This window comes from Lemur catta, chromosome 13 (assembly GCF_020740605.2).
Source record: "Lemur catta isolate mLemCat1 chromosome 13, mLemCat1.pri, whole genome shotgun sequence".
Lineage (NCBI taxonomy): Eukaryota > Metazoa > Chordata > Mammalia > Primates > Lemuridae > Lemur > Lemur catta.
In genome coordinates, this window is record NC_059140.1 from 33,040,960 (window position 1) to 33,056,064 (window position 15,105).

Genomic DNA, 15,105 nt, shown 5'->3' on the forward strand with positions numbered 1-15,105 from the left:
AGTTTCCAATGAAGTAAGGAAAGAACTATCTTTGCTGTATGCAGCTGGCTCTATTGAGGGCCTCCACTTTAACAGGATCTCTATCCCCTTTAGGATCCCATCCATACTGGATGAAGGACAAAAAGAGGCCATGGCCTCCTATCAAGAGGCTTCTCCATCCTCTTGATACTCTGAAGCAGAGTATTTCCATTCTTTCTTTTGTTACAATGAAATCAGCTGACATTTTAAAATGGTTATTATTTTAAAAAAACCGATGGAGAATAAAATAATAACAACAAATTTCTAAGTGTGCCTTATACTTAGATTGTGATAATTTCAATGTAATTATTGAACAATTTATTGATATATTATATTGAATAATACACTGGGTCTTGCTTCTTTTCTCATTTAGGTTGAAAAATTCACAATCTAAAATATTTTCAGGTTTGGATGGCAATTTTGATAAATTCTCTAGGACTCTTAGTGTTTCCAAATATTAAGAATCTGGTGCTTTCCCTGGTTATAATCTCCAGATATGCCCTAGGTACCTGCAGCAGCTCTTCCCAATGTTACCTTTTTCCTCACCCTGTCTGTTTAGCTAGATCTCTTTGGATGCATGGAATAGAGGATATTCAAGCTTGAGGGGGTGAGGGGAGAGAGAGAGAAAGAGAGAGAGAGAGAGAGAGATGTTTATTGTAGTCACATGTAAGAATACAAAATGCATGACATGTATTTATATATATGAGTCTATTTTATATACACACACACAGGCACACACAGAGATTATATTACATGTTACAACAATAATTTGTAACCAGGAGAATATCTGTTTCTCAAACAATCTGCTAGAGGAAATTCAAAAAGACATGTACTGGATTGTGTTAGACATAAGAGAATTATCAGTGAGCAAGATAGACATGGTTCTTGAATTCATGCGATGTGAAGTCTAAGAGGGAAGATGGACATTGAACATCATTTATAGAAGTGAAGCTGATATGAAAATATACAACAGCAAGTACTAAAGAACTTGATAAAGGCTTTTTAGCAAAAATTAAATTTCAGCTGTGGGCTTCAAATAAGTTGAAGTCAACTAACTTAGAAGCAAGTGGAGAGTACTGCAAGAATTCTATAATTATATAAAAACTAGCTTATGCAAACAGCTAATTTTTCTTTTGCGCTGGTTTCATAGGAGCTATGGAAAATCTCCAAGTATGTAAAACACACGTTGACACTATAAAATCCACCTCCACTTCTAGGAAACTTAATAATTTTTAAAAATAATTCTTGAATTTAAAGTTTAAGGAGGTAAGCTCATTGTTTCAATCATCCAATAAATAGTTACTAAGCAGCTACTCTTTTGTCCCTATTTTTACTCCAAATAAAAGGAAAGCAAGAGTGAACAACTAGGGTTACCAAATATCCTAGTATGCCATGGACTATCCAGTGATAGCACTGAAAGTCCTACATCCTGAGAATCACCCCCTCCCCACAAATTTCACACTAACCAGAACATTTAGTCACTGTAAGAAAGACATCACATCCTTCACTTCCTACAGCTTAAATTCCAGGTGGATGTGTGAGATGTTAATAAATAGAAAACTAAGGCAAAGAAATGGAAAAGAGAATAAGGGGCCTTGAATTTTGCACATGCTATTCAGCAAAGGCTTCTCTAAGGAAGTGATATTTAAGCAGAATCTCAAATCAAATAAGATGCTAGCCATGAAAATATCAGGGGAAGTTTTATGAGGAGATTAGACAGGACAAACTTTCTGAAGAAACAGAAGGCTTAGTAGGCTAAAGAAAGTTCAGTGAGATTAGAAAGGCAGTTAACAAAATTTACAGGACTAAGATATAAAGTGATAATGCATTTGAATAATAAAGATACAAAAATCTGAGGTCAAAAAGCAATATAAATATCATTACCATAATTTCCAGTTTTAGTATAAAATCATAGTCACTGGCATTAAGGAATAATGCCAAAAGAAACATATCTCAATATCTTGATCAGTTATTTGAAACTCATAGAGCTATGGTTGTTTGTATATTTGTCATTAAACATAACTAAAAAATTCAGATGTGCTTGATCAATATAACCAATGGGAAAGATACTCTGATACTGTAGACATCACAAATTTTGAAATCAAAATTAGAGGATTCAAAGCCTCCTGTACCTTAGCTTGACCAATGCCAGACAACTTTCAGGGTCTCAGTCTTTTCTTCAAACTACTGCAAAGCATAAAGAAAAGTTACGTTTGTTCAGAAATAATGGCCACATAAGTAATTGGACTAAAAAGTTTTTCTAGTTTTTCAAACTATATATGCCAAATCCTGAGATATAAATGGATATATTTGATTTAATAAAGCCTTTCCATATCATTTTCAAAAAAAATCCAGAAAGGTAATTGGGGAGCAGCTCAGATTGAGCCTTGGTTGGATATTGATTATATTCTCAATGTGAAAAAAACCACTGAAAAATCTAAACAGGGACTAAATTATGAGCTAATAACATGCTACATTTCAAAAGTTATTTCAAAAAAAAGTACTGGAGAATGAATTGTTTTCTGATTTTGGCTCATCTTTTAGTTATAAAATTCTTTTTTGTGACATTTAAACTGGAAAATTAATCTTATTTGTTGTTTCTGTTTGGATACATATGCCACATGTATTTAAAAATAATATGTATTATGTATTATAAAATTAAGTGGTTATAAAAATACCATGTGTATTCACATGCACTAAGAAAAGTACAAAAATAACTATTAAGCAATAAATTGTGATTACTTCAAGAAGAGGAGAAAGGATAATAATGAGAAAAATAATAATATTTAATTTTATATAATTATACATATAAAGTTACATTCTACATTCTTAATATCATAATGTTTATGTTTCTATTTTGATACAGAACCTGTTAAATGTGCTATTATCACCATTATCCTCATTCCCCTCTCTCACATAGTGATAGATATTCAATACATTATTAACAAAAATAAAAACCAAGGGGTAAACAAACTAATAAAAATGATAGCTATCCTGGACATAAATCACCTAATAAAATTACTATTCTTGAAATGGCCCATACAAACACTCAATTATTGTATAATTACAAATGTAATATGGTACTCCACATGTTTACTTAGTATTATAAGATGTGCATTTTTCAAACTTGGTATGTGATTTTTAAAAATATGTATATTTTTGTGGGCAACATTGACAGTATTGTTTCTATTAGGTGATTTTGTCATGAAAAACTCATTTGGTCATAATGAAAAAAATTGATAAGCATTGATAAAGGCACAATGTGAATAAATAAATGTCAATTTAATATTTCATATAATTTACACAACCATCATTTTTGTCTTTATCACTAGGATCTGAGACAATGTCTATATTATCTCACTGGAAATATACCGTCCAAAATATTTGCCAAATAAATGAATGAAGATAAAGTTTATTTATCTGTACTTCTTTCTATAAAATGTCATTGAATTATCTTTGCAAAACTAAATGGAATCCTTTATATCTTTGAAATTCTGAATCAAGAATTCAAACTTATTAAGCATTATTGTTAAAGTATTGCAATATGTAATTGTTTTGACACATTATAGTTCTATTTTAATACTGTTAATATTAATTAATAAATAAAACTATGGCTAACTATGAGAATCTTAAAAATATTACACAAAGTTGCTACCCTCTGAGATAGACAAAAATAAATTAGTAAGATAAAAAATTATTTAATAAAATATACCCTCTTGGTGAATTTTCCATAGACTTTATATTCATCCATAAAAGGTATGTTTTTAATTTGCAATGCAAAATATGGCTTTGATTAGACTGTAATTTGCATTCAACATATCCATTATAACCTTTGGTGATAAACATGGCAGTATCTAAAGGGTGTGTAAGTTGTTTTAATAAGCTCAGTAAAGAAAAGGTAAAAAATGTACTTATCTCCATCACTGTTTTAAAACTTGGAACTAAAGGCTGAAGGTAAAACTGATTATAGCCTTCAAATACATTGTTTTTTTTTTTTTTTTTTTTTTTTTTTTTTGAGACAGAGTCTCACTTTGTTGCCCGGGCTAGAGTGAGTGCCGTGGCATCAGCCTAGCTCACAGCAACCTCAGACTCCTGGGCTTAAGCGATCCTACTGCCTCAGCCTCCCGAGTAGCTGGGACTACAAGCATGAGCCACCATGCCCGGCTAATTTTTTTTGTATATATATTTTTAGTTGGCCAGATAATTTCTTTCTATTTTTAGTAGAGACGGGGTCTCACTCTTGCTCAGGCTGGTCTCGAACTCCTGACCTTGAGCGATCCACCCGCCTCGGCCTCCCAGAGCTAGGATTACAGCCGTGAGCCACCGTGCCCGGCCCCAGCCTTCAAATACATTGAAGAATGGTTTCCTCATGGGAATATATAGATTTGATTTTTAGAACAAATGAGCTATATAAAGCAATGCTTTGGGATTACAGAACAATAAACTCAGGTTTTCCATCAATTATCAGAATTTGTTGAGTCCCCACCATTAAAACTTTTTTAAGAATAAAAAATATATAAATTTTTTGTTCTCAATGAATTAAGTGTAAACAAGAAAGTAAACAGGACAAATAACAAGGTTCTTTTTCCATTTCAGTATTCTATGTTCCCTAATTAGTTTTTTTAATTATAGTTATAAAGATGTTTCTTTACTAAAGATTTCAAGAGGGTCTTTCATTATTTTACTAAAATGTTCACAAGTGCCAAATGAAATTTCTGTGTGTATATGATAGCATAGCATGTTATCATGCATTTATACTTATTTGTGATCATGTATTTTTAAGTAATAGCCAGAAACCAATTTGGATAAAGTATTTTTTACTGCACATACCTAAGCACACACACACGTACACACAGACTTTAAGTAGTATATGGTCTACATTATGTATGAATATTGTCTATGTTTATATAGGCAGAAATAACCTCCAGCAGACAATAACAAGAAATAAATATCTGTTTTTATGTTGTAAGACAGCCAGACACTATATAGAAATTTTATTTCTTTTTAATATATACTATATAATTTTACTATAAAAATGCATCATCTCAAAATAATTTCCATATCCTAAAAATTTCTATAATATTAATAATTTCATTCACTGAACATTTCAAACCTCTTTGAAAATGAATTTTTCAGTGAACCACTATCACTGCCAAGATAACTGGAGGATTTAAAAATCACCTTCTCAACTCCATTACAATGAAAGTTTGAGGATATTGTATGGTTATTAGGCACACAATGACATTTTTTTTCTTATTATACTGTCATCAAATGCTTCATATGGCTCATATTATTCTTGTATGAGAGAATAATTGTGAGATAACTGAGTATAGAATTCTATATTTGAGCCAAGAGTTTATTTTGTTTAATGTTCTTATGAATATAAAGACAATGGAAAATACATCTTAATAAATACACACACATACACTCCCAAACACAAGGAGAAAATCAGAAATAGAGACAGATTGAATAAACAATACAAAATACTGATACACAGAAGCTCTAGGGAAAAAAAAATTAGAAAAATCTGTTAGTCAAGAGCTGATAGATTTTGTTAAAATAACAAATTCTAATAGAAGTAAGATAAAAAGCAAGCAAATAAAAAAATTACTTTGAACATGAAAGACAACTACATTCTAATGATTGTATATCTACTATGAGTGATCATAAATTAATTTCATTTACACTATCTTTAAATTTTAAAATGGGGGTAAAATTCTCTTTTAAGTGGTTAGGTTGAAGATTCAATGACATAACACATGAAAATATGCTTCATAATGTATAAAGGGACACAGACATGAAAGTCTTAACATTAGGTTAGCTCTCAGTTTCCTATGAGAGTGCTACAGTTCTCTTCAAAAGCAACATGTGGGACTATTTTTCATGGAAACAACATAGCTCCATTAATAGACACTTAGAAATAACCTTCTGATCTGGTTATAAAGAAAGATAATTTTATGTCAGTTTCAAAACTGAATGAGTAATAAACTGGCTGCCAGAGAGGTCAATAGTTCAGAAATTGTAATTATGAATATAAGTAAAATACACAAACACTACTTTTAGCAAGGGAAAATTCTATTTGTAAGAAAGAATTATAAGGATAAATTTAGTCCACTAGATTCAAATACAAGACATATTATTTATTATTCTTTTCCGTTTTAAAAAAATTCAATATATTATAGGGATTCAAAAGTTTTTGTTCAATGAATACATTGTCTAATAGGGCTTTCACTGTGCTTGTCACCAAAATAGAGTTCATTGCAACTAATAGGTGAGTTTTACTCCTCACCTCCCTCACACCCACCTCCCTTCTTGGTTTCCAATGTCTTTTACATCTTTTTGTGCCCATGTCTGCTTATCATTTAGCTTCCAATTATTAGTGAGGATATTAGGTTTTGTTTCTCTATTCCTGAGAACTAAAATGCTTCCTGTAGGTAAAGGTCTCCAATTTCATTCAAACTGCTGCAAAAGACATTTCATTCATTTTTTTTTTTTTGGCTGAGTAGTACTCCATGGCATGTGTGTATATATATAAATAAAAAATATCTTTATCCACTCGTGAACTGATGGGCACTAAGATGAATTTCACATCTTTGCAATTGTGAACTGTGTTGCAACAAATATTTGAGTGCAGGTATCTTTTTGATAAAATGACTTCTTTTCCGTAGGGTAGATACCCAGAAGTGGAATTGTTGGATCAAATGATAAGTCTACATTTATTTCTTTGAGGAATCTCCATACTGTTTTCCATAGAGATTGTACTAACTTGCAGTCCCATCAACAGTGTTTAAGCATTCCTATCTCTGCATCCACGCCAGCATCTTTTGTTTTTTGACATTTCAATAACGGCCATTCTGACAGGAGTAAGGTGGTGTCTCATTGTGTGGTTTTAAATTGCATTACCCTGATGATTAGTGATGTTGAGCATTTTTTCATATGCTTGTTGGCCATTAGTCTATCTTCTTTTGAAAAACTTCTCTTCGTGTTTTTGCTTACTTTTTAATGGAGTTTCTTGATTTTTTTCTTGCTGGTTTGCTTGAGTTCTTTATAGATTCTAGTCATCACTCCCTTATTGGATATATAGCATGAAAATATTTTCTCCTATTCTGTAGGTTGTCTATTTGCTCTAATGCTTGTTAACTTGGCTGTGTAGAAGCTTTTCAATTTGATCAGGTCCCATTTATTTGTTTTTGTTGTTGCTGTGATTGTTGTTGAGGTCTTCTTCATAAATTCTTTGCCTAGGCCAATTTCTATAAGAGTTTTTCCAACATTTTCTTCTAGAATTCTTGTAGCTTCATGCCTTAGGTTTAAGTCTGTTATCCATCATGAGTTAATTTTTGTGAGTGGTGAGAGGTGTGGATCCTGTTTCAGTCTTCTGCAGGTGACTATCCAATTTTCCCAACACCATTTATTGAATAGGTGTTCTTTTACACAGTGTATGTTTTTATCTGCTTTGTCAAAGATCAGATGGCAATATGAGAATGGTTTTATATCTGAAATCTCTGTTCTTTACATTGGTATATATCTTCTAATTTTTAAAGAGGTAAAGTCAATGAGGTAAGTTTGAAATCAACATTTTGTGTATAGCTTCAAAATAAATTGCCTCACTGAGTTGATTTCTAATGACAGCTACTTGGCATTAAGCTTTATCAGCATTCTGCAAGCTATTGGGTTAATGACAACTAGCTAATGTAAAAGATTAGTTAATGGGATTCTTAGTCACCCCTATCTGACTTATAGATATACGGTTATTTGGAATTACAATTAAGCATCTCACAGAATTACTCTGTAGCATACAGAATAAACAGAAGAAAATATATTCTGTGTCACTATTTTTTTTTATTGACACTTTTGTCCTTGGTAGGCATGTTTTCATCATTCATTTGTGAAATACATTTCATTTGGCACCAAATCATAAAGTGTGGAAAGAGAAGGAATGCATTTTAACATACATATTAATACACTTAGCAAAAAAATACAAGTATGCAAATCAAATATATGATGCTATAGTTTCCAAGAGGCAACAGTTTCACTAATTTAAAACAGTTAGAGATATACTAAACATAACATTTTCATATCATTTTGATGTGGCTTATGACAATTATAACACATGGCAAAGATTTTATATAAATATATACATACATATTCTTGATTTCAGTATCAAAGAATAATTATATATATATGTTTATATATATTCAAATATTTTCAACTAAAGTGTAAAAAATTCTGCTATTTTCATAATGTTGAATATCAGATGCCTTATGGAAATACATGACTTAATTTAAAGACATAGGACAGTTTTCTACAATACTAATTACGTGATATTGACGTTTTCACTTAACAAACCTTAATGGATGAAATATGTGTGACCTATAAAGTTAGGAGACTGTGTATATTTGAGTGCTATGATAAAAATTCTCATAAAATAATTTTATATGAAGGAGGTTTAATCTAAAATATAGCAAACAGTTAATAAGGCCTAAAAGAGATTACTCATCTTGGAGGTCTTCTTCAATGTTGGTCTCAGGAAGAAACATTTAATAGCTTCATCAGAGTCAAAAGCTTACTGCTTCTGGAATTTACACAGACCACATTTTTGCACATCTTTTCCAATCTTGCAACCCTTGCTCTTGTCTGCTCTAGTCCTTGGGGCCCTTAGTTTCTTATTTTAAATCTCTCAGTTTCCTCAATTCCAGCTTGCCTTAAAAGAAAAGTCTAATACACATGGTCTTGCATTTACCCTCGGGAACTCCTCATATATCCAAAATCAGTCTATAATCTTACAAGAAGGAAGATTACAGAAGTTTTACTTATGCTTTGAGCCTGGATTCTGGTCTCCATCGTCTAGTAGATGACACAGAAAAAAGCTGAATAAAAGATTTTTGAACAGTTCAAATTCACTGTAACTTTTATAGATTTTAATTTTTTTTTAATTAAATGAAAGGAATATCTTTCTACAATATGAATATATGATAATAATGGAAAAATAAAGGTATTGAGTGTGTGCAAATTTATAATGTAAACAATCAACAGAAATAATTTAAGAAATTGCAATTTGAATTTTCTTAAAAATAAGATAAAACAATGCATTTAATTGCTTTAATCTCTATATAACTTTGAAACAATTTCTCAGCTGAGATATAGTATAAATATTACATACAGAGAGGAAAGATACATCTTAATGATATTCAAAATTTTGAAAACAACTTTCAAAAAATAAAAAGATAAAATTAATAAATTATAAAATGTGTTTCCCTTGTGCAAAGGATCTCAAAATTTAGCAAACATCAGAATAACCTGAGGACTTGTTAAACAACAAATTTCTGGGCCCCTCCTCTAGAATTTCTGTTTCATGAGGTCTGAGGTGAGACATAAGAATTTGTATATTTGAGAAGTTCCTAGGTGGTGGTGTTACTAGTCCAGGAACTGTGTATTTGTTCACCCAACGTAACATCACAGGAAGCATCCAAACGAAAATGCTTTAAGGGTTAGTGTGCTGAAAAATCATTCTTGCACACCAAATTCAGGATTTCTGAGAAATCACTCAGAATATATACAGTGGCAAATTTATATCCAATATAACTTAGAGGATGCTTTGCCTTGAAATACTGTGTGGAAGTGTATAAAAAGTAATTATTAACTTTATAGAAAAAGATACTTCAGAAATGAACTTGTCAAAGAAAGCTAAGGTCTCATCTGAAAGACACAATGGTCAATGTTACTATTACCGCCAGAAAGGCAGTGCATTTTTCTTTGTTGCTCTTGTAGATTGGAGATAAGGTAATGATAAAGATTTAAAATCTATACAGTACTATTTTGTGAGGAAAAACGGTATGACTAATAAGGTATCTACAGTGATAAATTTATATAAAATAATATACATAAAACATATGTAAGCAAATATATAGGAACAAAATTATTAAGAGCTTTATATTTCTCAGTTTAAAAGCAATAAGAACAAAATTGTAAAGCAATCAATGTTAAATTAAAAGAAGTTCATTTACATACATACATTTCACTGCATTCTTCTTTTTTGTTGGTCATGTTGAGTTTATGCTTGCATTTTGTTTATTTTTTTTAATTTTTTTATATTATTTATTTCAGCTTATTATGGGGGTACAAAAGTTCAGGTTATATATATTGTCCATGTCCTGCCCATCCCCCTGAGTCAGAGCTTCAAGTGTGTTCACTCCCCAGACAGTGCACATCGCACTCATCATGTAGGTATGCACCCATCCCCCAAGTCAGAATATTCAAGCGTGTCCATTCTTCTTTTAACACACCACATAAATGCCCTTAAGATTGCATCCCCCTTTATCTATTTCCTAAGGGTCTTTTCCTGCAGTAGAAAATGATAAAATAATATAAAAACACTTTATCATACTTCACAATCATGTACAACAGAAGGGAATTCATGGCGCTTTAAAGAACTATAGGACATGTGTTACCATACAAATAATTATAACCCCATGTATTTTTGTAATTTCAACATATTAAAAGGATACAAATGTTTTTGTTACATGAATACCTTTATAATTCTTAAGTCAGGAATTTTAGTGTGCCTGTCATCAGAATAGTGTTCATTATACCTGATAGGTACATTTTTATCCCTCACCTCTTCCCAACCTCCTCCTTGTTAGATTCCACTGACTTTTACAACTCTTTGTGCCTTTGTGTGCACATCATTTGTTCTCAACTATTGGAGAGTACATTTGATATTTGTTTTTCTTTTCCGGAGATGCTGGGCTTAGGATAATGGTTTCCAGTTTCATCAAAATTGTTGCAAAAGACATTATTTCATTCCTTTTTATGGCTGAGTTATACTCCATTGTATATATATATATATATATATACCACATCTTCTTAATCCACACATAAATTGTTAGACAGTTGGGTAGACTCCATATCTTTGTAATTGTGAATTGTGTTGTGATAATCATCTGAGTGCCACTGTCTTTTTTTTGATCAAGAGGCTTCATCTGCTTTCATCGTGTTATTCCAACATATCCAATGGTTGGATGCTTATTTGCTATACTTCGAGGCACAAGTTAAATGCCACATCCTTCTGCAGCCTTCCTAGCACCTCTCATATCAGGCAGAGGATAGCACCCCCATTCTGTGATTTTTAAGCAGCTATTTGCTTGTGTTGGTATGTAGAGAGTTTACCATGGTGCTTAAGAGTTCAAACATTGAAATCAGTGAGTCTGGGGATCAACTGTTGATTCATTATTCTCTAGTTGTCTGTGAGAAAGTTGCCTAATTACTCTGAGCTCAATATTTTGACCTGCAAAGATGTTGTCACATTAACTACTGCAGATGTTTTTGTTGAGATGATGTATCCAAAATATTTAGCTAAATACTGCATATATATATACATATATATATATATGTGGCATCTAACAAATAGTAGATATTAGATGGTAGTTAATAACAAGTGATAAAAATGATGATGATGAGTAATTTGCTGAAATTTCAATGACCTGGACTTCTTGGAGGATGAAATTATGTTTTAATTACTGTACAATGTCTACTCATTACAGATGCACAATGTTTGTTAAATGGTAAAATATGTGGAGTTAAGAAAAATAAGTGAAGGAGCCAGAGATGGTTATACAGACCATTCTGCACAGCTGTTTTCTAAAAAAGGGAAATACATTAACCTTTGGCATCTGGACTGCTTGGTGCAAATTCAGTTTTCTTTCTATGTTTTTTAGAAGAATGACAACTCTTTTGTTGTACAAGAAAATTTCTCAAAGACCTAGTCCATTAAGACTATTTCAGAGAAGATAAAATATAATCTTTCAAATATTAATTATACCAAAAGGACTCCTAAAGATTACCATGGGGGTACTTTTTTTCAAGCTATATTGCTCGCTATTGTTTACAAGTGAAGATATATCATCCTCAGGGCAGTTCCCCCTATTGGGTGCTAAAAGCAAATATTCTGATATTTCTTAACATCAATGATTTATTGTTCTAATTATCTGTCACTGTCCTTATGGTGAAAATAAAAGTAAGTGCTCAAAACAGACAACCTACAGAATGGGAAAAAAATTTTGCATGCTACACATCCGATAAAAGGCTGATAACTAGAATCTATTTAGAACTCAGGAAAATCAGCAAGAAAAAAATCAAACAACCCTATCAAAAAGTGGGCAAAGGACATGAACAGAAACTTTTCAAAAGAAGACAGAACAACGGCCAACAAATATATGAAAAAAAATGCTCAACATCTCTAATCATCAGGGAAATACAAATCAAAACCACAATGAGATATTGCTTATCTCCAGTGAGAATGGCCTTTATCAAAAAGTCCCAAAACAATAAATGTTGGCATGGATGTGGAGAGATAGGAAAACTCATACACTACAGGTGGGCCTGCAAACTAGTGCAACCTTTGTGGAAAGCAATATGGAGATACCTTAAAGAGATACAAGTAGACCTACCATTTGATCCAGCAATCCCATTACTGGGTATCTACCCAAAAGAACAAAAGACACTCTATACAAAAGACATCTGCACCCAAATGTTTATAGCAGCACAATTCACAATTGCAAAAATGTGGAAACAACCCAAGTGCCCATCAATACATGAGTGGATTAATAAAATGTGGTATATGTATACCATGGAATACTACTCAGCTATAAGAAACGATGGTGATATAGCACCTCTCATATTTTCCTGGATAGAGCTGGAGTCCATTCTACTAAGTGAAGTATCCCAAGAATGGAAAAATAACCACCACATGTACTCACCATCAAATTGGTTTCACTGATCAACACCTAAGAGCACATCTAGGAATAACATTAATCAGGTGTCAGGCAGATGGTGGGGAGGGGATGGGTGTATACATACATAATGAGTGCGATGTGCACCATGTGGGGGATGGACATGCTTGAAACTCTGACTATGGGGGGAGGGCATGTAAGGGCAATATAGGTAACCTAAACTTTTGTACCCCATAATATTCTGAAATAAAAAAAAACACACAGGAAGCATTATCAAATATGAAATGATGTTTAACTTTCTTTGGGTTATATTTGTACAAACATGTTGTTAATTTGTAGTCTATAATAAAATTATATGAGATTTCTAAAAAAAAGTGCTCAATATACTTTGTGTTTGTACTTTTTTATTTAGCTATAAAAATGTATGATTGGTTCATTTGGTTGACTAAAAATACATGCAATTGATGTTTCTTTTACACTCTGATTTGTTACTTTCCTATACTTTTCTCCAAAATGCTTTCATACCCAGTTGGCTTTTTATATTTATTATACCCATGTTAGGTAATACACATTTGCATCTCTTTTTATCAATTCAAAACATGGGCAATACAGATCAGCTTGTTTTGGTAAAGTTCACTACACTTTCCTTGTTTTACTTTCCCACAGGGATGTCTCAGTTTTTGATATCCCATGTAAGGTTCAAAATCTTGACGGACATGAATCTTCAGGGTTCAAACAAAAGAAATTAGACTTGCTGAAATCAAAAGTTATTCTTGAATACTTCAAGTAATTTTTGTACCCTTCATTATGAATATATTAAAACCATTTTTAAAGAAAAATGTAAAGTTTGACACTATGGAAAAAGAACCATAGTCAATTGTAATATTCACTTAGTGGAAAATGCCAATGAACACTATTGTGTATCATCTAATCATGTGACTTTCATACTTACTTACTAGCAAGATTAACAGTACTCACAGAAATGTATGTCAGAATTGCCAATTTAAGAACTTATTTAGATAATAAACATTTTTATTTTATGTAATACTACTCATAAGATATGCATGAAATATACATAAAAACTTATATTTATTTTATTTTTGAGAAACACTCAGAGGTAGCAACAGACACTGCCACAAACACGTGGCTGCAATTGTCATCAATGCAGGACCTTCTCTTTTCCACATTCTTCTGTATATGCAATGGATAGAGATATAGATATGGAAATATGTATTATATATATATATATATGTGAGATATAACATTGCCAAAATTGGTTTATACCAACCACTATTTGTTTATATAAACCGTGATGTTTACTATTTTCATTGTTTTCTTTCTACATTTCGTTTCCTTTAAGATAATTTTCTTTTTCCTTGAAAACCACCCTAAAATATCCTTTAGTATGCATATGTTGGGGATAAATTCTCTACAATTTAGTTATCTGAAAATACCTAGATTTCTCCTTTATTACTGAATGACATTCTTGCTGGAGAGAAAACTCTAGGTTTATTATTTATTGTCTTTCAGTATTTTAAAGACACAATTCTCATAACTTTTTGCATTTCATTATTTGTGTTGAGAAAATAGCTGTACGTCTACATGTTACTGCTTTGCAGGTAAATTGTCATTTATTTTTCTTGCTCTTATAAAATTTCAATTTTCCCTCTTCCAGTCCTCAGTAATTTTATTATATAACTATATGTTCTCACTATTAATTTTGCCTAACATTATATAAAATAGAACAGTAAAAACTTCCCTGTTGACTTTTTAATTTAGATTATTTTTATTTCAGTTCTAAAAATATCATTTGATTCTTATTTATGTTTTCATTTTCCTGCCCCAAATCTGAGTATTCTTTTATATCGCTATATATATACTATCTAAAGTTATTCAAAAATCTTTGTCTAATAACTTCATGTTCAGCCTTACTTTGCTGCTTTTATTTTCTGTGTTTCTCTTGTTTTTACTTTCTGTGTGTTAACTCCATGTTCCTGGTGATTTTTTATTGAGTGCCAGGAGTTGTAAATGGCATTTGATAATGTAAATGTAATTTGAAGTTCAATTTAAAGTTATCTTCTTCTAGAGAAATTTTTACCTTAGCTCCTGAAAGTCAAATAGGGATACCCGCAATCTGGCATCTAACTTACATCTGGAATTAACATTATTGAAAATTTGGCTTCAGAATCTGTGAGGGCAAGTCTACTTCTGATTCATCCTAACTCCTAGAATACAACTCTCTGGATTATTAAATGTGGGGAATTTACCAATCATTTCCACTTACCAGACCCTGGACTTTGTCCCTCTGGTCCCGAAAGGTTGTCAAAAACACTGCTTATTTTCTTTGCCTTCAGCTCTT